The 12,884-nt window shown below is 44.7% G+C and overlaps 1 protein-coding gene across 1 annotated transcript in view; it reads right to left on the bottom strand.

Moving 5' to 3' along the window:
- The window catches only part of si:zfos-911d5.4 (uncharacterized), a 192,172-nt gene extending 184,921 nt beyond the window's left edge, over positions 1-7,251 (bottom strand). The window contains exon 1 of the mRNA XM_055646767.1: positions 7,152-7,251. The gene's annotated coding sequence lies outside the window, so the exon portion shown is untranslated. The remainder of the gene's footprint in view (positions 1-7,151) is intronic.
- Between the last annotated feature and the right edge of the window lie 5,633 nt (positions 7,252-12,884).

The raw sequence follows: 12,884 nt of genomic DNA, 5'->3' as shown, positions 1-12,884 counted from the left end.
AATTTGAAGTTTTTTACTCTCTCCGCCATCGTTCTGTTGATATCTACAAGACGTTGGTGAGACTGCATTTAGAATATTGTGTTCAGTTCTGGAAACCATGTTATAGGAAAGATATTGTAAAGCTTGAAAGGGTTCAGAGAAGATTTACGAGGATGTTGCGAGGACTAGATGGTGTGAGCTATAGGTAGAGGTTGAGTTGGCTGGGTCTTTATTCCTTGGAGGTGATCTTATAGAGGTGTACAAAATCATGAGAGGTGATCTTATAGAGGTGTACAAAATCATGAGAGGAATAGATTGGGTAGATGCACACAGTCTCTTCTCAGAGTTGGGGAATTGAGGACCAGAGGACATAGGTTCAAGGTGAAGGGGAAATGATTTAATAGGTATCTGAGGGGTAACTTTTTCCATACATGGGGTGGTGGGTGTATGGAACATGCTGCCAGATGAGATAGTTGAGGCTGGGACTATCCCACATTTAAGAAACATAGACGTACATGGATAGGACAGGTTTGGAGAGATATGAACCAAGCACAGGCAGGTGGGACTAGTGTAGCTGGGACATGTTGGCCGGTGTGGGCAAGTTGGGCCAAAGGGCCTGTTTCCACACTGTATCACTCTAATTCCTTCTTCTCCCCATGTCTAACAGTCATTGACCACCAGAGAGTTCTCCATCCCTTGCCTCTGACCACATCCACACATTCTGACAGTGGTACAAACATATTAATCAACTAGGGATATTATTTTGATGGCTTAATTCACTAATTTGATTATTTTTTTCATCTTAAGACCAGGTCACAACCACTACCTATCTTTTTCAGCTGGAAGGGAGTACTCTCAGAACTAAATGGTCTTCTCTTGATAAGGCAAGCTCCATGTCCCTGGTTCGCAGAAGAAATTAGGCATCACAGTTCTATGTATGTTCATCATGACTCCTTAGCATTGAAATTAACACTCTTACTGAAATTAGAACGTGTAGAAATGGGGGTGATGAGGCTTGCTCTAAATGGAGCTATTCTATTTGGAAACACGTCTTAGAATGAGCAGTCAACCAACAGAATGTTATGCCGCAGTGTACAGAGGTTGCAAGTGACAGGGTTAATGATATCTTTAATAACTCAAACAGTATTATAAACACATTCCATTCTGGGGTAATCAATTTTTAGTAACATAATGCTGAGCAAAGGATTTTGCGGTTGAACTTGCAGGCCCTAATCTGGATTTAAACTTGTTCTAAAATGTAAAGTTAATCAATTTTATTGTTTTCTGGACTAGGGGAGTAGAAAGGGAGGCTTGCAGGCCTGCACGAAAATATGACATCACCTTGAATATGGGGACAATTATGCACTCCAACCAACATTATGACAGGGACTCCACTGTAATGAAACCTCAGTTAGCACGCAACAAAAGCTTTTCACTGCACCTTGGTACATGTGACAATAAATTAAGCTAAGCTGTTGTGACCTTGTCAGAGTTGGAAACACCAGTTTGACTTGAATAGTCATCCTGTGCACACTGCTGCAGGAATAATGCATGCAACTGACATACGAGGAGATTATCAATGTAATTGTTAAAAGGAATCACTTTTCTTTTTAAACCACAAGGTAGTTCGTAAACATGTGTCAACATTTCCAAAGGCTGAAGGAGGAAAATTAGCCATAGTTGAATATCAAGGGGCAGTGCATCTTCTGAGTGGAGCAGAATACTGTCAGACACTAGTTGCAGCTGCATAAAATGACAGTGGACAAAACTGCTCAATTTACCCACAGATATTCCTCTAATCCTCTCCTCCAGATGGTAGGGCGCCATATTTGACAAAATGTGCAATAGGTTCCTTATTATGAAGAAAATCAAACAACTACAGACTTTGAAAATAATATATAGAACACTGGAAACACACAACACATCATGCAGCATCTAATGACAGAGAAACAAAATTAACATTTTAAATTAAAGACCTTTCATAAGAACTGGGAAAAAGTAAAAATATAATAGTTTGAAGTTTCATGCAGGGAGGGGTGGGGATGGAAAGGATAAAGAGAATATCGCTGATGTGATGAAGCTGCGGCTGCTATGGGATAACCTGTATATATATGATGTCATGTTATTGATAGATTAATGATGATATATATATACACACACACACACACACACACATATAAAGAGAGAGAGGAAGAACACAACCAGTGGAAGATCAGAGCACTAACATGGGGAGACAAAGTATATTTTAATCAGGCACCATAGGATTGCCCAAAAGTATCAGATACGAGGCAGAGGTTTGAAGACTGCAAGCATCATTTCCTTTCAACTTGTTCTGAATTTAATGTTCATCAGTTCCAAGTCATACAGCCTTGCAGGTCTTAAGTATGATTTTAAACATATATGGAAGTAAATTTAATAGACTTCCATGCTCCAAAGGCTATGCAGATCAAATTATTATAATGCCAGTTACATAATGTGTTGTAACAAAACGACATTCAGCAGTAATTTTAACCTGCCCAGTGGGAAATTGATATGATGGGGTCAGCTGCCTGTTTTACATCACTCATGATTTTACCCTCCATTGACATCAATCCATTAGTTCTTTTGCTCCCTCTGCATTTAATTCATTCATTTAGTGCTGCTCAATTAATTTGTTGATCTGTTGGTGCTTCTGCTGCTCTGTGAATTTCTTAATTGTGGAATAATTAAGGGAATACTGCTCGATTAATTCACCAATGTCCATTGTATTATCATTCTCTGGTAATCTTACATAATTAATGTATTCACTAATTCCCACTTTACCACTGATTTACTGAATAAATGTATTTATCAATATGTTTCTAATTTACTGTTATTGGGCCCAGCATTCTAACTTTGATAGCCCACTCTCCAACATAAATATCCATTCTCTTTACTGCTGATATTGGAATTGGGTCCGGGAATTAAGTAGTCCTGAAGGTTTCATGTGATAGAGACTTTGAGATCTGAAGATGAGTTCAGGACCAAATAGAACACTGAACATAGAAAACTATAGAAAAGACAAGACAGAAAGGATAAGTCAATAGATGCATTAATAGCACACCATTATTTCAAATTTCACTTCAAGATCATTCCATCTTGTCTCCCCATGTAAGTGCTCTGATCTTCCACTGGTTCCTTTAATGTTGCTTTATCAAAATGAAGATGTCGTGGAATTCCCTTGCAGTCAAGTTTAAGCACCTTCACCATATAAGCTATACCAGGTTCTTCACCTTCTTCTCAAATATACCAAGAAATGGGCAAAAGCTGCTGGCCTTATTATCGATCCTCATAATCTGGGAATATTTTTTTTAATGATCATGATTGATATTGAAGGTGTTTGATATTGATATTGATGTTGTGAGACCCGAAACACCCGATGACCCCAGGTCACATCACTGAGGATGCGTCCCAGCGCATCTAGTAGATGTATATTTTTCACTCTGAAGTCTGGCTCAGCCAATGGCACCTAGGAATAGACTGGGTGACAACCAAGAATAGTTTGGTGACTACTGGAGACAGTTGACGGCACTGGAAAGACGGCACCTGGGACAGGCTGGGTTAGCGCCCCAGTCTTTGTCTTTCGTGAGAAATAAATCTAAGGAAAGGCCTAATGAACCACAATGGCCTAAAAATCCATCAGACGAGAATGAAATGCTCGGAGGAGAAAGAGGTGCAGCGCACAGGCCTTGAACCTAGTGAGACGTAGGAGGGGCCCGGCCAGGACTCACCCCACAGAGCCCAGTCCCTCCAAGCACTAGAATCTCCCAACCCCTGCAGAGTAGTTATTAAGATGGCTGATCATTGGGCGGTTGTTGCTGGGACGCAAGTCAGGGCCTGATCACCCCGGCTGGGTCGCCTGGGCGAGGGTGTCTGATGGTGTGAGACCCGAAACACCCGATGACCCCAGGTCACATCACTGAGGATGCGTCCCAGCGCATCTAGAAGATGTATATTTTTCACATTAAGGTATCCCTCCTCTTATCAGTTACTCAACTACCGAAAAAGAACTGAATAGTTATATCTACCCACATTATCATTTTCTCCCATTTACTCTTTGTCCACTGGCCAGATAAGCAAGTTGGAAGGAGTACAACATAGATGTTTGGCCACAAGGCGAGTGGACTACATTAATTAAAGGATGCATGGATAAATAAACAAGGGAAACAATTGCAAGTACAAGGCAAAAACTTAGTTGGGGTGAGGTTCTGATCACAGCAGAAGATTTAGCTGACAGAGGAGTGAGTACTCACTATGATATTTAACTTGGGCTCACAACTACACTGCAGGACCCCAAGTTAAATATTATAATGAAAATGCCCCACCTTTTCAAAAGAAGACAATGATACAACACATAACCTAGCAAAGAAAAATGATTTGGGGGCAACTATAAGGCCTTCTCATGTATGGAGAATATATTTTTGGATTGGTATTCACCACTGAATTTTAAATTTTACTAACTTCAGAACGCTGTTATCCTCATTAACTATCATTCCATGCCTTGTGATTTATCACATTTGATGCAGTCATATAGTCATGCAGAGTGGAAACAAGCCCTTTAGCCCAACTTGCCCACACCAACCAACATGCCCTATCTACACTAGTCCAACCTGCGTTTGACCCATATCCCTCCAAACCTATCTGACCTATGTACCTGTCTAAATGTTAAATGTTGCGAAGGAACCTGCCTCAATTACCTCTTCGAGCAGCTTGTTCCATGCATGCCACAGACTGTGGAGGCCAAATCAATGGATATTTTTAAGGCTGAGAATGACAGATTCATGATTGGTAAGGGTGGGAGGGTTATGTGGTGAAAGCAGAAGAATGGGGTTGATGAGGGAATGGGGACAAATGAGGGAAAGATAGATCAGCCTTGATTGAATTGCGGAGTAGACTTGATGGGCCGAATGGCTTTATTCTGCTCCCGGAACTTATGAGACAATCTCCATCCGAGACAATCTACTTTCTTTAGTGTCCAACCCTACCACTAACTCAGCTTATTTGCTGTCATAATCTTTAACTGTGACATTATTTCTTGACATCTGTTACAATGCTCTCCTAGTCAGCTTTACGTGTTCCATAACCTTGAATTTATCCAAAGCTCCACAAGCCAAATTAATTGAATGTAACTGTAAAAAACTCTGCAGCTAGTTTAACCTGGCACAAACAATTTCTCAATATAGCTGGGTTAGAATATCCACAATATTACACATCTATGCATCAAGAGCAGACTGCAGAGATTGCTCCATCACTCAATAAGATCACAACCGAACCTTGAGCCTAGTCTATGTTTTCGACATCTCTGTTTTCCTTGATTCTCAGTGCATTCTAGAGAGGAATTTAATACAGAGAAATGTCAATAAACAATAGACAAAGGAGTAGGCCATTCAGCCCTTCGAGTCAGCACCACCATTCAATATGATCATGGCTGATCATCTCCAATCAGTACCCCATTCCTGCCTTCTCCCCTTATCCCCTGACTCAGCTATTTTTAAGAGCCCTATCTAGCTCTCTCTTGAAAGCATCCAGAGAACTGCCCTCTGAGGCAGAGTATTCCACAGACTCACCACTCTCTGTGAGAAAAAGTATTTCCTCGTCTCCGTCTAAAAAGGGCAGGACCTACACAGTGAATGGTAGGTCTCTGGGGAGTGATGTAGAGCAGAGGGATCTAGGAGTGCAGGTGCATAGTTCCTTGAAGATCGAGTCACAGGTAGATAAGGTGGTCAAAAAGGTTTTTGGCACATTAGCCTTCATCAGTCAGAGTATTGAGTTGGGAGATCATGTTGCAGTTGTATAAGATGTTGGTGAGACCACATTTCGATTATTGTATTCTGTTCTGGGCACCATGTTATAGGAAAGATATTGTCAAGTTTGAAAGGGTTCAGAGAAGATTTATGAGGATGTTGCCAGGACTAGCGGGTGTGAGCCATAGGGAGAGGTTGAGTATGCTGGGTGTCTATTCCTCGGAGCGCAGGAGGATGAGGGGTGATCTTATAAAGGTGTATAAAATCATGAGAGGAATAAATAGGGTGGAAGCACAGGAACTCTTGCCCAAAGTAGGGGAATCGAGGACCAGAGAACATAGGTTCAAGGTGAAGGGGAAAAGATTTTACTAGGAATCTGAGAAGTAACTTTTTCACACAAAGGGTGGTGGGTGTATGGAACAAGCTGCCAGAGGAGGTAATTGAGGCTGGGGCTGTCCCAACGTTTAAGAAACAGTTAGACTGGTATATGGATAGGACAGGTTTGGAGGGATATGGACCAAACGCCAGCAGGTGGGACTAGTATAGCTGGGACATGTTGGCCGGTGTGGGCAAATTGGGCAAAAGGGCCTGTTTCCACACTACTCTATGACTCCATGAGAGTCCAGTGTCCATGTCAATCAGGGAAACAATGGCAAATAGCTGACCACGACTTTGGGACATCCATATTCATTTACACCTGCATACATGTCCCAAACGTTGCTGACAGCAATGAGGAGAAATCCAAATAAGTGCAGCAAGCACATCGTCTTCCTGACCCTGGGTATTGTCAAATATGTAATTTCCCAGTTCACCATCATCACAACGTCAGAACATAAACTGAAGTAAACGACTTCGTTACTGATTTGGAAACATTACCGACTGGCCGATATTGCACAATGTCGCACATCATAAGAAAACAAGATACAAACACGTGGAAAGTAACATTGCGTAATTGGAAAGATCATTTATCCGCACATATGACCATGACAGCTGTTTTAAGAACATACACATAATGTTCTTCCAAGCCCAATTTTTAAAGCGCCCGGTCCTGATAATAAGACTTGAAAGCGCCCAATATACAACAGTTGGAATCAATAGGTCTACGTCCATTTTTGGTTGCCAGCTCTGCAGAATAATCGTTGCAATAAACAGATTAATCGTTCACAAGCATTGCTTAATAATGTTTGCTCTGCATTGACAAGTGCATCGAAACGTTTCTGCCGTTTTGGGGAGGGCGTGAGCGGCCGCAGTGTCCCCTGTTAGCATTTTATATTCTCTCGTGTCTCTAATGTTATGTCCCTTACTCTTATGTCATGCTGGAAGTTTTGGATACAGCACTGGCGGGCGGCTGCGTCATTCAGTCAACCAAACGTTAGTTAATAGGCGCCTGTGGCTCCGAGTAAGACTTACAATATCCCGCAGCCTCCGAGCACCACGCCGTCCACGGCTACGACTGCCCAGCGCTGCGCTCCCCGCCTGACCCAGGCCGCCAGGTTGTCCCGGGCAACCGCTGCTCCGCACCGCCTCGCGCCACCTGTCACCTTCCATCCGCCACGTGCGCTGCACGTAAACAGCGAGCCACGTGCTCGCTCCGGCAGTTGGCCAACAAAGTGCTGGCGCGCGTCACCGCGTCGCCGGCGGCGCGTGCTCCCGGCACCACGGTGCTGATTCATGCTCAGCACCCCTTCGTCTCGACGCTGCTCGACTCACCCCCATTTACACACCCGCTCGTCTCGACCTATTTGCCTATCAGTCTGAAGAAGGGTCTGGACCCGAAACGTCACCCATTCCTGCTCTCCAGAGATGCTGACTGTCCCGCTGAGTTACTCCAGCAGTTTGTGTCTACCTGCCTTTACACCACCGTCCCTTTCGCCATTATTTGCCCTGCTGCCTTCTATATTGCCACAGGTCATCTTGTTCTTCATCACATACTCTGTACTTGCCCACATCTCACTTTTTTCCAGGTACGTACCATAAACGTTATTGGTCTGAAGCGATTGCTCACATTTTTATGCCTGACCTGCTGTGCATTTTATGTGAAAGTAAAAATAGAGCATAAAGCAGTACAAGCAGGAACAGACCTTTGGTCCACGTCTCATTTTTTAAGACTACGATGATACTAAATTATACTGACAGCATCTATATCTGATAAATCACCTAGATCATATTTTATCTATATCCCTCCATTCCCTGCCTATAGGGGGGGGGGCGCACGTAAGGTTATCGAGTCAAAGGGCGTGACGCACGGAGTAGCTCAATCCATGTGGAGGACATGGCAGCTTCCGGCATGCACTTAATACACAAAACGCGTACTTTCTTACCTGTTAAAAACCACCGAATAGGTCAATGTTTGCACTGTAAAATAATTGTGGAAATCGGGGTAACCGTGAGAGACATTTATCCTACTTCAGAATTCCAAAAATGAGGAGGAATGATGATAGAGAGAAGCGACAGCTGAAGGGACAACAACAGCTAAAGTGGTTGAACAAAAGAACAACATTGACTACTACCTAGCCCTTTGACACGCTAGAGGCAGGAAACATGCTCCCGATGTTGGGGGAGTCCAGAACCAGGGGGCACAGTTTAAGAATAAGCGGTAGGCCATTTAGAATGGAGATGAGGAAAAACGTTTTCACCCAGAGAGTTGTGAATCTGGAATTCTCTGCCTCAGAAGGCAGTGGAGGCCAATTCTCTGGATGCTTTCAAGAGAGAGTTAGTTAGAGCTCGAAAAGATAGTGGAGTCAAGGAAAATGGTGAGCAAGCAGGAATGGGGTACTGAATGTGAATGATCAGCCATGATCACATTGAATGGCGGTGCTAGCTCAAAGGGCCGAATGAATATATATATTATATTATCTATATATGTATGTTTTTGGCTTGTTTCATTTAGGGTTGTGGGAAACTTTTTCTAATCTCTTACCTCGACAGAGATGCGATTTTATTCCGTATCATATCTCCATCCGCACTGCGGCCTAACATCGAGGAGTTGGCAGCCTTTGCTGGAGATCGACCAGGAGCTCCATTGTTGGGAGCCTGCAGACTTACGATCGTGGAGCTCGCGATCCCTTTACCAGGGATCAACCTCGGAGCTCCAACTGTGGGAGCTTGCAGACTTTAACGTCACAGAGCTCACGGTCTCTGGTTAGAGACCGACTCGGGAACTCCAAGCCGCAGGAGCTTTGACCGCCCGACGTGGGAGTTTCAATCGCCCTTACCTGGGAGCATCGATCGCCTCGAGGCGGGAGTTTTGATCGCCCTGACACGGGGGCCTTGACCGCCGACTGCGGGAACTTCGATCGCCCTGATGGATGGTTCGCCTGCCCCGACCGCGGGAGAATAAAAGAGGAAGAAGGTGGACTTTGTTGCCTTCCATCACATTGAGGAATGTGGGGAATCCGCTGTGGTGGATGTTTATGTTAACTTTTATGTGGTTATATGTCTTGGTGCTTTTGTAATGACTGTATGGTAATTTGCATATCACTGTACCTTAATTGCTACGTGACAAAAAAGACCTTTGAACCTTTGAAATGCCCGTTGTTACCATATTACAGCGATTGGATGTCAAGGATACTTTTTAAGGTGGCAGTGGGCAGTCACAGATAGAGTCATTAAGCACGGCAATAGGCCCATGACGATCAAGATGCCCCATTTATACTAGTCCCACCTGTCTATGTTTGGCCCAGAAACCCATCATTAGGAAAAGGATGGTTATGGACAACTGACAGCTGATTCTACCCAATGTGTTTCTTTGCAGGAGTCAGGTTGATCTACAGATCTGAGGACTGTGAAACCGAGCTTCTGCAGTGTGTAATGTATTCATGTATATGCTAATGAGTTGGAGTTGTATATAAGTAGGGGTTGTTGGGTAATAAATCTCTCTCTTGTGATCCAGGCAGCCTGCGTGTAAGTTGTTATTCATTCTGCTGTCCGGAATATAACAAAATTGGCGACGAGGATGGGATAGAGTTTGTGAACTCATCCGTTAAATACAGTGCAGGACTCTTTTGCAGCACACAGTATTGTTTAACAGTTTAAACAGTAAATACGGAGTTGTGTCGCAGTTGTTTGCGAGCTGGACATGAGAGGCCTGCAGATCCTTCTATGCAGGGGACTAGTTTAAAACAGTAGCTGGATAAATCGGTGAGAGTTTGTCAGGCTATCTCTATGTTGTGTCTACGTGGCAAGATGTCGTCCTTGGGAGTGTATAACATTTTAGACTGAGTTTTTTTTTGTCGAATTCCTCAAGCTGAATAGCCTTTGTACAGCTAAGTTTTAGGTGAATTGCTACACCAGAACAGACAGGAATTCGGGGTTTTTGAACGGACCTTTTATTTAAAACAAGAGAACGACACGATGGCAGCGTCCACGGGCTACATTGGAAATCGTGGGACTCCTGACAAGAGTAGAGAGTCATTCAGCTCCTATATGGAGAGAGCAAGCATGTTTTTCACAGCAAAGAATATACAGGTGCACAACCTTTTATCCGGTGTTCCGGAAACCGAAAAACTCCGAAAACCGGCCATTTTTTCCAGATGTCATCTGCGCACCAAAGCTCGCGTTTGGCGCCAAACATGACCCGAAACGACCCACAGTCAACCCAGGTCTGTACTACTGTAGCGGCTGCCTCCTCCCCGGAGACCGGGGAGACACTTAAACATCTGTAAATCATTGCTTAAATGTTAGTCAGTTAGTTTGGAGGGCTTTTATGTGAAGGGGGGGGGGGTGAAGGGGTAAACTTTAATTCTTAGTCCCCTACCTGGTCGGAGAGGCGGGGAGCGGTCAATGCCTTATCGGGTCGCCGTGCAGTAAGCTCCGCAGCGCTGTGGCCGGTGGGGCTGCGGGCGGCGCCGGTTGTAGCTCCAACCCCGGCAACTCTACTCCTGGCTGCGAGGCGCTCCAAATCCAGCGCCGCCCGCGACCGGACGCCCGCCCAATGTTGGGAGTCGGCGGCGTCGCAGCGCTGGGATACCTGCGGGGAGCGGGCAATGCCTTACCGGGTCGCCGTGCGGCAAGCTCCGGAGCGCTGTGGCCGCCTTCTTCCAACATTCGCGGAGCGTCGCTGGATTTGGAGCCGCGCAGCCAGGGATAAAGTTGCTGGGGTCGGAGCTCCAACCGGCGCCGCCCGCGGCCGGACGGAGCCCCCAGCTCCGCGAGGTTGGGAGTCGCCGACCAGGTAGGGGACTAAGAATTAAAGTTTCCCCCTTCACCCCTACTCCACCACCACCACATAAAATCCCTCCAAACTAACTGACTAACATTTATGCAATGATTCTCTCGGTCTCCGGGGAGGAGGCAGCTGCTCCAGACTTTTCAAACCGCCCGCGCTACCTACCTAATCTACGCTAAAAATCTTCCATTCGGAAATCCGAAAATGTCCGAAATCCGACAAGTGTCTGGTCCCAAGGCTTTCGGATAAAAGGTTGTGCACCTGTATTGGAGATTAGTGGTGAAGGAGAGATAGTGACTAAAACAAATAAGGCCGTTTGCGAACCCATGAAAGCAATTCTGCTCACGGAGATCGGTCCTGCAGTGTACGGGACACTCGTGAATCTCCTTGCACCCTTAAAGGCAAAAGACGTGCCATTCAATTACGTTATAATAATAATAATTTTATTTATAGAGCACTTTAAAAGCAATCATAGTTGCAACAAGGTGCTGTACATCACTAATCATTGACAAAATAAGTTAATACACACCAATAATAACAATCAAAAGAAATAGTAGGAAAAGATATGTAAAATAAAGAAACATTAAAAACAATAAAAACAGAAGCAAAGTCTCAGGCATGGTCAAAAGCCAGGGAGTACAAATGTGTTTTAACACTGGATTTGAAGATGGACAGTGAGGGGGCCTGTCTGATGTGCAACGGCAAGGTGTTCCAGAGTGCTGGAGCAGCAACAGAGAAGGCTCTATCCCCTCTGAGCTTCCGATTATACCTCGGCACCTCCAGGAGCAGCTGACCAGCTGACCTGAGGTACCGGGCAGGAGCGTATGGGTGGAGCAGCTCAGAGAGGTAAGGCGAGGCGAGCACATTCAGAGATTTAAAAACAAATAACAGTATCTTAAAATGAACTCGAAAGTGCACCGGGAGCCAGTGGAGGGAGGCCAGAATTGGCGATATGTGCCCCCTCTTTCGAGTCCCAGTTAAAAGTTGAGCTGCAGCATTCTGAACTAACTGGAGAAGAGCCAGTGAAGAACGAGCAACTCCAAAATAGAGCGCGTTACAGTAATCCAGCCTAGATGTAATAAAGGCATGGATTACTGTTTCAAAATGCTGCCGCTCGAGAATGGGCTTCACCTTCGCCAGCTTCCTTAAGTGAAAGAAGCTGGACTTAACCACCGCGCATATTTGGCGATCTAATTTAAAGTCACTGTCCATCCTAAAACCCAGGTTCAAAACTGTTGGCTTCACGTACCATGACAGTGGACCTAAATCAACAAATGGAGGTTCACGGCAGCCATTGGGATCAAATAAAATCACCTCTGTCTTCTTTTCATTAAATCCTAGAAAGTTTAGAGCCATCCAGGACTTAATGTCATCAAGACAAGACAGAAGTGATTTTACAGAAAAAGCGTCTTCTTTCCTCAGCGGCAAATAAAGCTGGGTATCATCTGCATAACAATGGAAAGAGATGCCATGCTTTCTAAGGATGGAACGCAGAGGAAGTATGTACAGCGAGAAAAGCAGGGGCCCCAGAATCGAACCCTGTGGAACCCCATATGACAGGGGAGCGGAAGAGGATTCAAAACCAGCAAGGCTAACACACATGGTTCTGTCTGCCAGATAGGACCTGAACCATCCCAGCGCACTGCCGCAGATGCCCACTAACTGCTGTAGCCGAGGTAACAAGATATTATGGTCCACTGTATCAAAGGCGGCAGATAAGTCCAGCAGGACAAGAACCACACAATCTCCAGAATCATTAGCTAGGAGGATGTCATTAAAAACCCTTAGCAATGCTGACTCCATGCTGTGCATAGTTTTAAATCCAGACTGGAAGACCTCCCGAATATCATGCTCCTCCAGGAATAGTTTTAGCTGAGCATAAACAACTTTCTCCAGTAATTTAGAAATAAAAAGCAATTTTGAGATGGGTCTAAAATGGGCCAGAACAGATTGATCCAGGCCAGGTTTCTTAAGTA

This window comes from Leucoraja erinacea, chromosome 15 (genome assembly GCF_028641065.1).
Source record: "Leucoraja erinacea ecotype New England chromosome 15, Leri_hhj_1, whole genome shotgun sequence".
Lineage (NCBI taxonomy): Eukaryota > Metazoa > Chordata > Chondrichthyes > Rajiformes > Rajidae > Leucoraja > Leucoraja erinaceus.
This window is presented reverse-complemented; position numbering and strand designations above follow the sequence as displayed.